At 34.8% G+C, this 14,022-nt stretch overlaps 1 non-coding gene and 1 pseudogene across 1 annotated transcript; one reads left to right on the top strand and one right to left on the bottom strand.

The window, feature by feature from the left end:
- Positions 1 to 102: 102 nt before the first annotated feature.
- On the bottom strand, positions 103 to 210 carry LOC122113915. The gene has a single exon (XR_006148480.1). It is a non-coding gene; the product is annotated as a U6 spliceosomal RNA (small nuclear RNA).
- A 12,370-nt stretch (positions 211 to 12,580) lies between these two features.
- Positions 12,581 to 13,520, top strand: LOC122113902 (annotated as a pseudogene).
- Positions 13,521 to 14,022: the final 502 nt, after the last annotated feature.

Here is a 14,022-nt window from a genome sequence, read left to right on the forward strand (position 1 = left end):
GCGCTTGATTTATTTCACTCACGAAGATGATTTCCTGTTTTACTCATTTTTCTTGTAGCTGACACAATTTTATTCTTTTTTATGACCAAATAATACTCCAATCAAAATGTGAAATGTTTCATGAATATTTGTGTCATCCTAGGACCAGGGCCATGCCAATCTCTTTGGATCATTCCCATTTTAATATATTTTAGTATATGTGTTGCTGAAGCAGACAGTAATAGATCTTACTATAATAAACATAGATGAATCAGTAAATGTCCCAAATTTGTGAATGCAGTGTGTTTTGGTTGAAAATCACCAAGAAGTATTGCACTATATTTTTTTCCTCTTTTACTTTTCTCTCTTTACCCCCCTTTTTTTTTTTTATCTGAGATCCATCTTTGATTTTATTTGGTCTTCCATACATGGCAAACATAATTTTAGCTAAATGATTAAAGGGACATTGAGCTTGATTGTTAAGTTTCCTCCCAACTTGAAACGTTGCATTGGAGATATTACAGGGCATGGGCATGTAGTAGTTCTCAGATTTCTGAGAACCCTGGATTAAAATCCCATTTCTCATATAATGACATTCTATTTTACAGACAAAACCTCATAAGCCATAACCCCAATCAATATTTTTGTTGTATATGAGCTATGTGCAAGTTGTGACAAACTGGGAAAATTCATCTCCCCCTAGATACACCATACAAACTCAACTCCACTCCCAATGATGATGCAATGAATCATTTACGAAAAGGGCAATATGTCACTGCTAATGAAGTTATTGCTATTTAAGAGAAATTAAATTTCATTAATTAAAATATGTGCACAATGGCATTGCTATAAGACTCTCAAATTTACTACATTTTTTTCCTAAGCCTGAGATCCTTAGAGAGAAAAGAGTGCCCAAGTAAAACTGCACCATTTGTGAAGAATTCCCTTTTAACATAAGAGTTTTCTATTTAATAAGCTTTAAAATACTATTTTCATTTGCAGTTATATTTAAGGACAGTCATGTATTCAAAGGCTCATGGTCCTATGTCGCATAGCTTCCAGGTCAGTAGTAATTCTACACTTGGATAAAATGATGGCTTGGTTGTTCTCTTTCGTGAGCAGTTGACACCTTTTCCAAAGCTCCTCACATTTGGCAGAGTATTATTAACTTCTCAGTAGAATAAGTCACATATCAACTTGAAAGTGACTGCCTGCTATAGGCTATGCAAGATTAATGAAAGTCTAGAAATCTGATATGGAAATCTGCTTCTTCATGTGCATACAATCAGATTCATGTTGAGTAATGAAACTTGTCCCAGTGGTATCAAGAAAGCCAAATGTTGCTGGCTAAATCATCAACCCATGGATCAAAAAGATCCCCCCAAAACTGACCATATAATTTATTATGAAAAGCAAGTTTCAAAAAGCAAGTATACCTTCTAAAGTAAAACCTGAATTTTTCCCAACAAATGAATATACCTTGATTTTATGTGTCAAATTATACTAGGGAATATTTTTAGAGTGAAAGGGCCATCTCATTTGGTAGGGGAGATTTCAAAGTCATAAAATGCAAATTTAGAACAAATCAAAAATCATTTTGACAAGTTTCAAAAGCAATATTCATAATGAAGCATGATACATCAAATTGAGTCAGGTACCTGGAATGGTGATGTAAAAATCAAAAAATGACAAGTGGAGTCTAATTTAAACTTCTCTTGAAACACATTAAATTGACCATTGGGTAGGTACTGATATTTACAGGCATGTTTTGTTCAAGGCTAAGAAGTTTCAGTGACCTGCCCAGGAAGCTTATTAGGATTAGTAAGGCAAAGCATAAACACTGTGAAAATGAATTTTTACTTGCATACCTGTGTTAAGAAGCAAGGATATTATTAGTAAGTTTAATTGCACATTAGGTATGAAAAAATATTATGGCATAGATATAATTGATATAATAGTAGACATTTTCTTGGATAGTAATGAAAATTTTGAACCAGTCTAGAGAAAATAAGTAGATTTTTAAAGGTAATCTTCATTGCATATTAATCACACCTATAAGTGAAATTCTGTCTATCATCCATCATCCAACTCTCTCTCTCTCTCTGTCTCTCTCTATTTCCTTTTGTTAAAGTAGGAATACTTAGATTTCTCTAAACACATTTTGCTCTGTGTGTGTGTGTGTGTGTGTGTGTGTGTGTGTGTGTGCGCGCGCGCATGCGTGCGGGCATGAGCATGCATGCATGTGCTGGTCCTTGGGCTTGAACTCTGGGCCTGGGAGATGTCCCTGAGCTTCATTTGCTCCAGGTTAGTGCTCTATGCTCTACCACCTGAACCACAGTTCCACTTCTGGCTTTTTTTTTGGTAGTGTATTGGAGATAAGAATCTTAAGGGTTTTCCTGCCCAGTTGGCTTTGAGCTGTGATCCTCAGATTTCAGCTTCCTGAATAACTAGATTATAGGCATTAACCACCTATGCCAAGCAAAATAAATGTTGAAACAGAGACAATACCACCGCATAGTCAATATATTAATGCATACCTCTAATATAATTGGTCAAATGCAGACTGAAATGAGACCCATACAGAAATGACAAAATAAGAAGTGGCGCTGTGGCTCAAGTGGTAAAGCGCTCACCTTGAGCTGAAGAGCTGAGGGACAGCACTCAGGCCCAGAGTTCAAGCCCCACGACCGACAAAAAAAAAAAGAAATGAAAAAATAGCCGTACTTGCTTGTAGGACAATTATAAGACTGGAAAAAAACCAAGCAATTATAGAATCTTGGCTCAAAAATTGCCTTTTTTTTAAAAAAAAATACAAAGAACTAGCAAAAAGCAAACTATTCAGCTCCCACCAAATCTGATTCATTTGATTCCTGGTGAGTTCAGGCCTGGTGGCTGCTATTTCAAGCCTCATTTCTTTTTGACCTCAAATAATAAACTTGAAATCAGCCAGTTTCCATTCAGCCTTGTTGTGCTGTTTCCCAGTTTATATGGCTTTATGTTTGCATCAAAAAAATGTTATAGGAGGAAAAGCACAAAGAAGTCACAAATCTGGGCAATTTTCCTTGTTTTACAGATTTCAAAATTGTTTCAAAAGTTGCCAACCACTGGACATACTTGACAGCAGAAAGTAACACCAACACCAAAACGCCATCACTGCTTCATTACCTTTTTATGACAACAAACTGCTATACTGAGCAACTGCTTCCTTGTCTCTTCCTTCCTCCAACTTTCCTTTCTTATTTCCTTCTTTCCTCTCCCTCTGCTAATAATCCATCTAGATTATCTTCTAGTTCTTTTTGTGCCTCTCTGAATCTTCTCACCATTTTACAGGAAAAGAGACATTAAAAGATACTACTAATTATAGTATAAACTTACTGAGACTAGATCTTTCAATAGTTTGGTACCATCATTAGCACACTGGCTTCTTAGATAATTTGGGTCATCCCTTAGCAGTGTGGTCAATGTCATAAAGCCCTGCTTGGCTGTAAATTACCCTGTCAAGTTACCGTCATAGGAGCATCTCACTGTTCAAGATGGGTTAATGCTACTATTGTTAGATCCATTTGTAGTTGTCTGTCAAGAATCATGAAAAGAATCACCTTATATAGAGATTTGTCTCTTGTTTGTTTTTCTAGTCCCTTAACATTATGGTTTGGTTTCCCTTCAATTTCCCATAGCTTCCATACCTGCCTGTAAGTTAGCAATGTCCTGACAGTGCTATTGTCTGTTAAAGGTCATATACTCTACTTTTGAAAGACTTCTGGTATATGGACTTTACCTTGCATTTCCTAAGTCAGCTCAAATGTTTTCTAGCAGGTAGCAAAAAGACGTCAATAAATGCTTCTTGTTTGAACTCATTAGAAGATATATCCTTAGGTAAGAATTGCTGATTGAAAGAATTCAACTAATATTGAACCTGCACTGTATTCGTATTTCATGTGGAATTAAAAAACTAAATTGCAATTGCTACTAATATCTTCTGAATAATATTGGTCATAGCACAGAGATGATAGAAGGATTCACAGATTAGAGGGGATCTATGATCTGACTATAATTTATAATTTATAAATCTTAGTTAAAAAATGTGTCCAGGTGCCAGTGGCTCATGCCTATAAACATAGCTATCAAGAGGCTGAGATCTGAGGATCATGGTTTAAGGCTAGGCCAGGCAGGAAAGTCCATTAAAGTTATCTCCAATTAACCACCAGAAAACTGAAAGTGGTGCTGTGGCTTAAAGTGGTAGAGCACTTGCCTTGAGCAGAAAAAACTCAGAGACAGCTCCCAGGCCTGAAGTTCAAGTCCCAAGCCCGACAAATAAATACATAAATGCATAAAAAGTGAATATACGTGAGACATGATTTCTCTAATCCTAAATTAAGAAACATAATAAATGAATACATATTAATTAGACAATAAAAGAGACTACCTGGAAAATGTCTATACAGCTTTATTTAATGATTCACCACATATCTTCATCAAGCACATTTAGTGGGCTATTTCTTTTACAAATAGTCCCATTATGAGACACTATTTATTAATAACCTCATTATTCATTTCTTATAACTTTGTTAATTGATTTCCCTTCTTTTTGTATTTGTGAATGGAGTTTTTAGTTCCTTAGTTACTATCCTCCACCCTTACCCTTTACCAGGGTTAAAGATGTATGTACTTAGAGCCAAGATGTATTTAAATTGCTGAAAGATTTAAATATTTTGCTCATCAGGTTGAGTACTGTTCCCATTCATCAGAGTAATTGTGACTCCTTACAAAACTGTAAGATATCTTACATGTAAAATCTACTTTATATCACACTCATTTACTAGGTTCTCTCTTCTTATATTATTTAACTGAGATCAAATGTTTGACTATTTCATACACATACACACATACACACACAAACAGTGCTTTTACATGACTGAGATACGTTTCTTCATATTGGATTAAGTAATAGCGACATATTACTGTACCAGATAATACTGTTTTGCTGGCACTTTGAGATCTCTAGTGGGAATACTTAAATGAGACACATAATTTCAATATAATGAGCACTTTTGTAAGACTAAGTCCAAATCTTGAAAATGTTTACTTAAAATACAGAAAACTGGCTTTAGGATGAATGTTTTTCATCTGTTGACAAGGCAAAACAAACATTTCCCATAAACTTGAAGAGTTCTTCCAGTCAATTTTCATTAAAATGTCCAGAAAGCATGTGAACAGATATTTTGACTGCTCTGGAGTCCTATCTTTCCCATTCAGTGTGTTGCTAATTTAATGGTTTGTAACTCAAGCAGAACAGTCACTGTGTATCCTTTGTGAGAATGGAGTGCTCTACTAAATTCCACAAAAAATCAAAGCAGGCATACTTTTTATAGTCCTCTCACTGAGACTTACTTTGTTTTAGATTGAACCTCTAAATATATAGATATAGTAATTTTTGTGATTTTTTTTCTACTGACTTTAGGCATTGTTTTACCCCCAATGTGTGTATTGGTAACAACTAAACACACCTGATTGTATTTATGCACTGGGTTGCTGAGATACTTTTACAGTTGCTAGTTTCATCATTATTTAATTAAAATTCTTTGTATCAGGTGCAGACTCTAAAGCATAGAAATCAAATGTCCACTTAGTGGATCCTGTAATTGATGTTTTTTATAAAATAAGAAATTATATTTTTGTATACTATAGAAATAATCATTTGGATTTTTTCTTTTACCTTGTTTTAGAGAATAATGGCTATTGAATTCAGGGTTTTGCTCCTGCTCAGATGGCACCCTACTAATTGAACCATGCTTCAGCCCAATTTTTTGTTGGATATTTTAGGGATAAAAGTCCCACAGACATTTCTGCCTGGGCTGGCTTCAAAATAAGATCTTTTCAATCTCAGCCTCCTGGATAGCTAAGATTACAGGTGTAGATACCATATCAAAAGGTTGGATATTTTCAAATATGAAGTAAATCTTTTATTTTAAAAACTTGAATTATTTTTAAATATGGAAAACTTAGGAAAGGAGAAGGGAAATAAGATAGGAATAGAAAATGGGAATTAAAACTTACAATTAGGGAAATCAATCTTTATGCTACTCTTAATCATGCCTATTCATTTACATTGACCTGTGTTATTTAATTTGGATAGAATTTATTTCTTAGTTCAATTTGGCTCTATGTTTTTAGATTTTAGTATTTATGATAAAATGAAAGCATCTTTCTAAGTTGGCACATCTAATAGCTAAAGAAACAACTATCTTTTTTTCTAGCCCATTCAGATGTGTGCAGTGAATCAGCAAGTATGTCTGAAATATTGTCTATAAATAGAAGAGTTTAAACAATAAAATTCTTTTCAACAGATTGTGGGGTTTGGCTGTATTGTCATTGTATAAACTTCACACGATACTATATATATATATATGTACACATATATAATCAATTTGCTGTATACATCACATATTTCAATTTAAGGGTACACATTGTAGAGAACTTCATTTTCAAATATTTACTTAGATTATGTATAAGACTGGAGATTTAACCAGTGCTCTTTGAAATTAGCTGAAGTATCAGTATATGCTCAACTAATTCCTTGATAAAAAATATTCTCTGACATGTAAGTATCCTGTATGACTGGTCAACTCAGATTACTAGAACAAATTAGTAATTTAACTATGAGTTTGACAGGGTGGGTGATGAATCTATATAGTGGTTTATATAGTAAAATGTATGAGTTATGACATTAAACATTTTTTAAAAATCACAGACTAGGTATCAATGAAATTAATCCTTTTTGAGTTTTGCTTTAATTGACTTGAAATGGTGCTTGATGTTTCTCTCATTTGGGCAGAAGTTGTTTAGTCTATTCAGATACTGAGTTTATGTAAAAGACAATGGTTTTGTAAGTTTTGAATTTTCCTAAATCCTTCATGATTTGAAGACAGCCCATTTGTACCATCTGCTAGTAAATAAATGGCCACACAAAATATCAGTAATGATAACAATTGTATAGCACTTCATACTTTGACAAATCTGAGTTTTGTTTTGTTTTGTTACCACTCCTAAGCTAGAACTAAGGTTCTGGGTATTATCCCAGAGTTTTTGTGTTTAAGGCTAGCACTCTACTAGCTCTACTAACTTTTAAATGTTTAAATGGAGATAAGAGCCTCACAGTCTTTCCTGCTTGGGTTCGTTTCAAACCATGATCTTCTGATCTTAGATTCCTGAGTAGCTACAATTTCAAGCATCTGTTTTCATAAAATATTAAGCTAGATGTGACATGGGTCAAACTCAAGCATATAGATAATTCGGCTGCATAGAAGTATTTCTATTTCAAAGAAATTGTGATACTTTCTCTGGAGAAATAGTATTCTCATTCTATTAATAAAAATAAACAATATCTAAGATGAAGTCAGTCTGTTTTTCAGTTTAATTAAAGGGATGTTGGATTTTAATGCTTCATTGAATTTACTTTGTCCCTAACCAAATAGACAGTCTTAATTAAATGAACTGTGGGTAATGTTGCCAGTTCCAAATCCTCTCCTCTTCATACTTCAGAGAATTAGTGTACTATCAAACAATTTTATATGTCTGCAAACATATAAAGCTAAACAGTCACCTTTGTTAAATAATTTTAAAATTCCATAAAAAAATCTAGGTGTGGTGATTGAAGTCTGTAATCCTCACTACTTCGAATGCAGATTTTGGAAAAACTGTGGTTCAAGTCTATTGCAAGTAATAAATGTGAGACACATCTAAAAATAACTAAAGCCAAAAGACCTGGAGTTGTAGCTAAAGTGGTAGATTGCCTAGTTTAGCAAGCACAAGGCTTCAGTATCTCAGTACATCTAAACCTCAGTACCATTAAAAAGAAGAATGAAACAAACCAACAAAAAGTTGTTTTTAATGTACTACATGATTTTTTTTGTTTCTTTTGTATGTTCTTCCCCCATGGTATAACCCCTGTTGTCACTGTATTTGATTCTGGTGCCCTGCATCTTGTAAATACATTTTTCTAATTTGGGGAGGGGAAGGGAAATAACACAATGTTGAAACAAGGATACAGGTTGACCCGTTATAACAATGAGATGTACAGGACACTATGATGAAAATGAAATTTACCAATTCGGCAGCAGGGAGTGGGCAGTGGGGGGGGGGAGCAAAAGAGTGGGTAAGAATGCTGGATAGGAAATGTACTCATTATCTTACTCATGTAACTCTAACCCCTCTGTACAGTATCTTTATAATAAAAAAACAGAAAAGACTTCATTTACAGTGAGAATAGATTGAATATACAATATAAACTAGTTGATAAAACTTCAGTGTAGGAAACTAAAGGTAGTAGTGATTCAATACTATTTGTTGTACTAGGGTTTGGACTCAAGATCCCATATTTGCTAGTCAAACTTTCTACCAATTGAGCTATACCTCAGTCTTTTTGCCTTCAATTTGTTTTTATAGTATGGTTTTACACTTTTGCTGAGGCAAGTCTCAAACGGAAATTCTCCCACTACTGCTTGCAGAGTGGCTTGAATTTTACCTAGAATCGACTACCATGCCTATGTAAATTGAGATTTTTGTCACTCTAGTAATCACAATTTCTATGGAAGATATGTTATTAGTTGATCTTCATTTGGGTTCTATTTCTTATCATGCAATTGCGAGGCATAAATGACTTCTTCAGTTAATGGTTCTTATACATATCTAATTAGCACAAATGGCAGAAGATACCTTGGACCCACTGAAAGAGAGTTCGTAGAGTTCATGCCAGGAATAGGGAGGATTACAGATAAGGATGGGATATAAATATTTAAAAACTCTTTCTTAGGTTATTTGTCAAGTTTCTTAAAATTTATTTCACTAACAACTTGCTGCCTGGGGGCATTCATATTGCATATTTCATGATGCACTCAAAATATTAACCAACATTATCTTCAAGTGAATAACTCTGATTTGGTAACAATTCAATAAAGGATGATCAATTCACTCTGAAGAACTGAGTAGAGGCTATATATTAAAAGACAAGCAGGGAGAGTTCTTTAAAAGATTTTGGAGGGCTGGGAAGGTGGCTCAGTGGTAGAACACTTGCCTTGCATGCCTAAGGCCCTGGGTTCGATTCCTCAGCACCACATAAGCAGAAAGAAAAAAGCCAGAAGTGGGCTCTGGCTCAAGTTGTAGAGTACTAGCCTTGAGCTGAAGAGCTGAGGGACAGCACCCAGGCCCAGAGTTCAGGCCCCACTACTGACCACCCCCCCAAAGAAAAAGATTTTGGAGACAAAATAAGAGTAATATGTGCATGAGAATAAGCTTTCTAAATCATAAGTGGTCACAAGAAATTTCATTTTTGAATACATGAGAACTTGCATTTAATATTATTTTGGGGGTAAGAGAAGAAGCATAACATTCTTTCTTCAATGATTGCTGTATTTAGCTGATTAGAACAATCAGGAAGAACATACGCTAACTACAGACTCTGGGATCAATTCTAAAACTATCTCAGTCATTTGGCTAAAATCAAATATAGAACTTTCTAAAAATTTCATGAAAATAATCCTATGTGCTGGATCATAATCATTACTGAAGCACACTGGGTATCTGAATTAACTGTTACAGTGCTATACAATAGTAGTCGTTTGCCTTCAGTTAGCCCATAATGTATGCTATTACAATACACTTTCAGGGCTGAGCTGCCCATGCATATGCCAAATGGAGAAGGGTTCTGTTCTTCCCCAAGGACATTGGCACCAGCAGGAGAAAGGGAACAGGATGAGACTATATATGGCTTGGACAAGAAGGAGCTTTTCACACTCCAGCAGGATACTCCAGTTTAATATTTCTAAAGTCCTATTTCTTATTGTCCTCCCCCAATTCTACTTCTCTTAAGCTATCATATGTTCTTCCATTTGTCCTAGTTAGATAAGTACAGGAACCATTCACTAGAGAACTCATTTATGCTTTCCCAAACCTCAACTGTATAATATAAAATGGACCAGAATTAATATTATGACATATCTTCTATTGAAATGGTTATTTCCTACTATAATAAAAGGTTCAAACCCATGCATGTATGGTGGTAGAATATAGAGAAATAAAATCAGGGGAAGAGTAGAATTGCAGAGGACTAAGAGAAGTAGAATCTTGAGGATGGGAAATAAAGAATGGCACTTTAGACATATTAAACGAGAGTACTACAGGAGTGTGAAATTCTCCAACTCTCTTGTAGTCTTGGGCAATTGAAACTTCCAATATTTCATAGAATTCTTCTTCTTCTAGCCTATTTTTTATTTGCATACATCAATTGTACAAATGAATCTCATTGTGATATTTCTAAACATGCATATGCTTACTTTGGTTTAATTTAATCCTATTTATCTTTCCCTTTCCCTTACTTTCTCCTTGTGGGTTTTGTTATGTTATTTTCACACATATATAATGTATTCTGATTCTATTCACCCTCTTTCCCCTATCTTTTCCCCCTCATCCTCACATTGCTTACCCCCTAACAGTCAATATTTTACAATCATTTCATATAATTTTTTAAAAAAAATTATACTTTTTGTTGTTATTTTGTTGGTCATGGGGTTTGAACTCAGGGCCTAAGTGCTGTCCCTGAGCTCTTTTGCTGAAGACTATTGCTCTTTTACTTTATGTCACAGTTCTATGTCCAGTTTTCAGGTGGTTAATTGGAGGTAAGAGTCTCCTGGACTTTTCTGCCCAGGATGGCCTTCAACCATGATCCTTAGATCTCAGTCTCCTGAAAGACTCAGTCTCAGTTTTATGAGCCACCAGCCTCCAGCTTCATATTATTCTTACATTTATGCTTTAAACTCCCTCTCTCTAGTCCAATTGGTAACTCCATCAACAATTCTGGTGGCTTAACTTTCAGAACATACATACTCCTCACTTCTCACATACCTGTTCTTAGTCTAAGCTTTCTCATTTGGAATATATCAGCAGCCACCAAATAGGCCTCTTTAACTCTTCTCTGGGCAAAATAATAATTTCTCAAGTTATTGAAAACAAAATATTTGGCATTTGAAGTGGCTTACCTATAAGGCCTCATTGCAACCTCACTTTTCTTGTCCTGAACTACTCCTATCTTCTTCCAACCTCTATGGTTTCATTCATAATTGGTCTCACTAGCCAATTTGCAATATGCTTTACTTATTTCATTGTTGCTGATCTTCTCAACATACTATGTGTTACATCAAACCATGGATCTGTGTGTCTGTCTGTATATGTACTTACTCTTTATTCCTGTTCCCTAAGATACTTTGTAAGTATAAGCTACTTTGTAAGATACGTTGTAAGTGTTTAATAGTTTTATAATATTACAAAAATTCCATAGATTTAACAGAGTGTAATCTCCAGAGGTCAGGGATGGGCTACAATATAACTATCTCTTTTAAGCTTTTTATAAGCAATAATATAACAATAGCATCTCTCCCCCACCTCTACAATTTTTGTATACAAAGGAAAAATAAATGAAACGAGTCTTGATTTATTACTTCCTATATAATTCTTTGGTTCAGAGGAACATTTGATTTCTTTACCTCTGGATTGAATTGTTTGAAAAAAAAATCAGCCAGAATCAATGTGCATACATGCAGAGACTGAAGGTATTTGTGATGACGGCCTCATTTTCCTTGCTAAACTGCCACCCAACCTCTGGACAGTACTGCTGATTAATTCTCATAGTAAGATACAAAACTAGAGAAAGAAAAAAATACTTCCAATCCTTTTTTCCCTCTAGTACATGTCCAGAAGGAGGCTAAACTTAATCAGAGACAGTAAAGAGGGAAACATTTGTATTTGAACCTAATTACCAAGGAAATGCTGACATTAATCGGACTGTGAAGTCACTTTATGTAGAATTATCTGGGTCAAAATATTGTGAACACATGTCACATGTTAGAACTTTGGCAGTAAGGAGTTGCACTGTATGAAATTATTTTACCTTTCTAATAGAATAATAATGATACCTGGTTACAACTAGATACATTGTGATTGTAAAAGAAACTGAATTCCCATCTTATCTCTTATTTTCCCAGCATTTAATCCTTCCCATTAACTTATTATGATTATTTGGAAATAACTTCTTATAGACTTTTTTCTAGACTATTAAATAGTAAAGTAAAAATTATCAACTTTTTTTTTCTAATGTGAGATTTGTCTTACATATGAACATTGTATGCTTTGTCTGCATACACACACACACACACATACACACATGTATAGGAATTTGAAAGAACAAACTTTTGCTATTTTTAATAAAACACTTATAATTAACCTCAAAAGATAATATGGTATTTGAAGGTAAATACTCACCCTCCACAACCTCATCAATGTTGAACAAAGAGTAATTTATTATGACAAGGTATTCATGTACATATTAAGGAGAAACACATGCCAATCAATAAGATCTCAAGGATTTTTAGTTCCAACTTGAATTTTAAGTCTCATTAATATCTTTTGATTATAGTGGTTTTGAGATTAAGATACCATTAACTATTCTAAGATGTTCTAGGCATTTTATGATTTTCTTTTCTTGATTAATTGTGCAAGTTAATAAGTTAGTCTTCACAGAAATATAAGTAAACGAAATTAAAACCCACTAATGTATCATCCCCCATTGATCATCAAAAAATTCATTAAAAATGATTGTGAAGACAAAGATACGAAGTCCAAAAATCGTAAGTTAAATAAAAACATATTTAGAGGGGACAGGGATGGGGCCGGAGACCGGGTAAGCGACATGAGAACCACAAACCTGCCGCTTACCATCACAAGATAACCTTCCCAGGTCCCGGGGTGAGCAGGATTGGAGACATAAGAGTCCACAAACACTGGGTAACACAAAAAGCATCACTTTATATTAAAGAGTTCCCTGATTCTGAGGTACATCAGACCTGACTGCTAATCGTGAAAGAATGGCTGACCAGTGATACTGTGTTTCATCAAGAAAAAGCAAACCAGCTATTAAGGAAGCATCTAGAGACTTTTCTTAATGTCCAGAGTGGACTGAGGGTATTTTTTCCTCTTTGTGGAGAAGCAGTTGAGATGAAATGATTTGCCACAATGATGGGGATCACAGTGCAGTTGGTATGGAAATCAGTGAACTTGGGATACCAGAATTCCTTAAGGAGCAAAATCTTTCTTACTCAGAACAACTGACCAAAATACCTGGGGCCACGGTATTTAAGAGTTCTTTGGGAAACATTTCACTGTACTGTTGCAGCATTTTTTACCTTCCCAGGGTAAAGGGGATGGATAGAGAAGCATTAGTCACCAACAATCCAGATGATCGCAAATGTTACACGGATGTAATATGGTTTCTCTTAAGAAAAGTGTTCCACTACTTCCTGGCTGTTTCATCTTATGATCCAGCAAAACATGCAGGTCCACTATTTTATGTTACAGATGCTGAAATTAGAAGGCTGTTTGGGACAAAATGTAATATTAGTTTCCTTGAGAAAGCTGATGCTTTTGAAGAATGACATAAATATTGGGGAATTGACTACATTTTTGAAAAATTATATCTGCTTACAGAAAAATAAAGATGATATAGATGTTTTTCTATACATGAAAAACAGAAACTAAGGAAAGAATTCCTAAAGCTGACAGGGAGAAGAGAACAATCACCTATAAAGATCAGCCAATCAAAATACCTCAGACTTCTCAGCAGAGACCATGAAAGCAAAGAGAGCATGGGATGAGGTATTCCATGTCCTAAAGACAAATAACTACCAACTACGAATAATTTGCCCTGCTAAGCTGTCATTCATAGCAGAAGGACAAATAAAAACCTTCCACAGCAAGGAAAAGCTGAAACAATATACCACTACCAAATCAGCTTTACAAAAAATCCTCAAAGATGTTCTACACATAGAAAACCACAAAAATGGGATATTGGCAGTGAAACAGCCCACAAAGAACTATGTAATCACAGCAAGAAAAGTCAAGGCACAGCCCCACCCCCCCCCCCAAAAAAAAAACAACTGGATAAAAAGGCAGGAACAGACAAACACCTCTCAGTTCCAGCACTCAATATTAATGGAG

Source organism: Dipodomys spectabilis, unplaced genomic scaffold (genome assembly GCF_019054845.1).
Source record: "Dipodomys spectabilis isolate Male_0828 unplaced genomic scaffold, ASM1905484v1 ptg000098l, whole genome shotgun sequence".
NCBI classification, from domain to species: Eukaryota; Metazoa; Chordata; class Mammalia; order Rodentia; family Heteromyidae; genus Dipodomys; species Dipodomys spectabilis.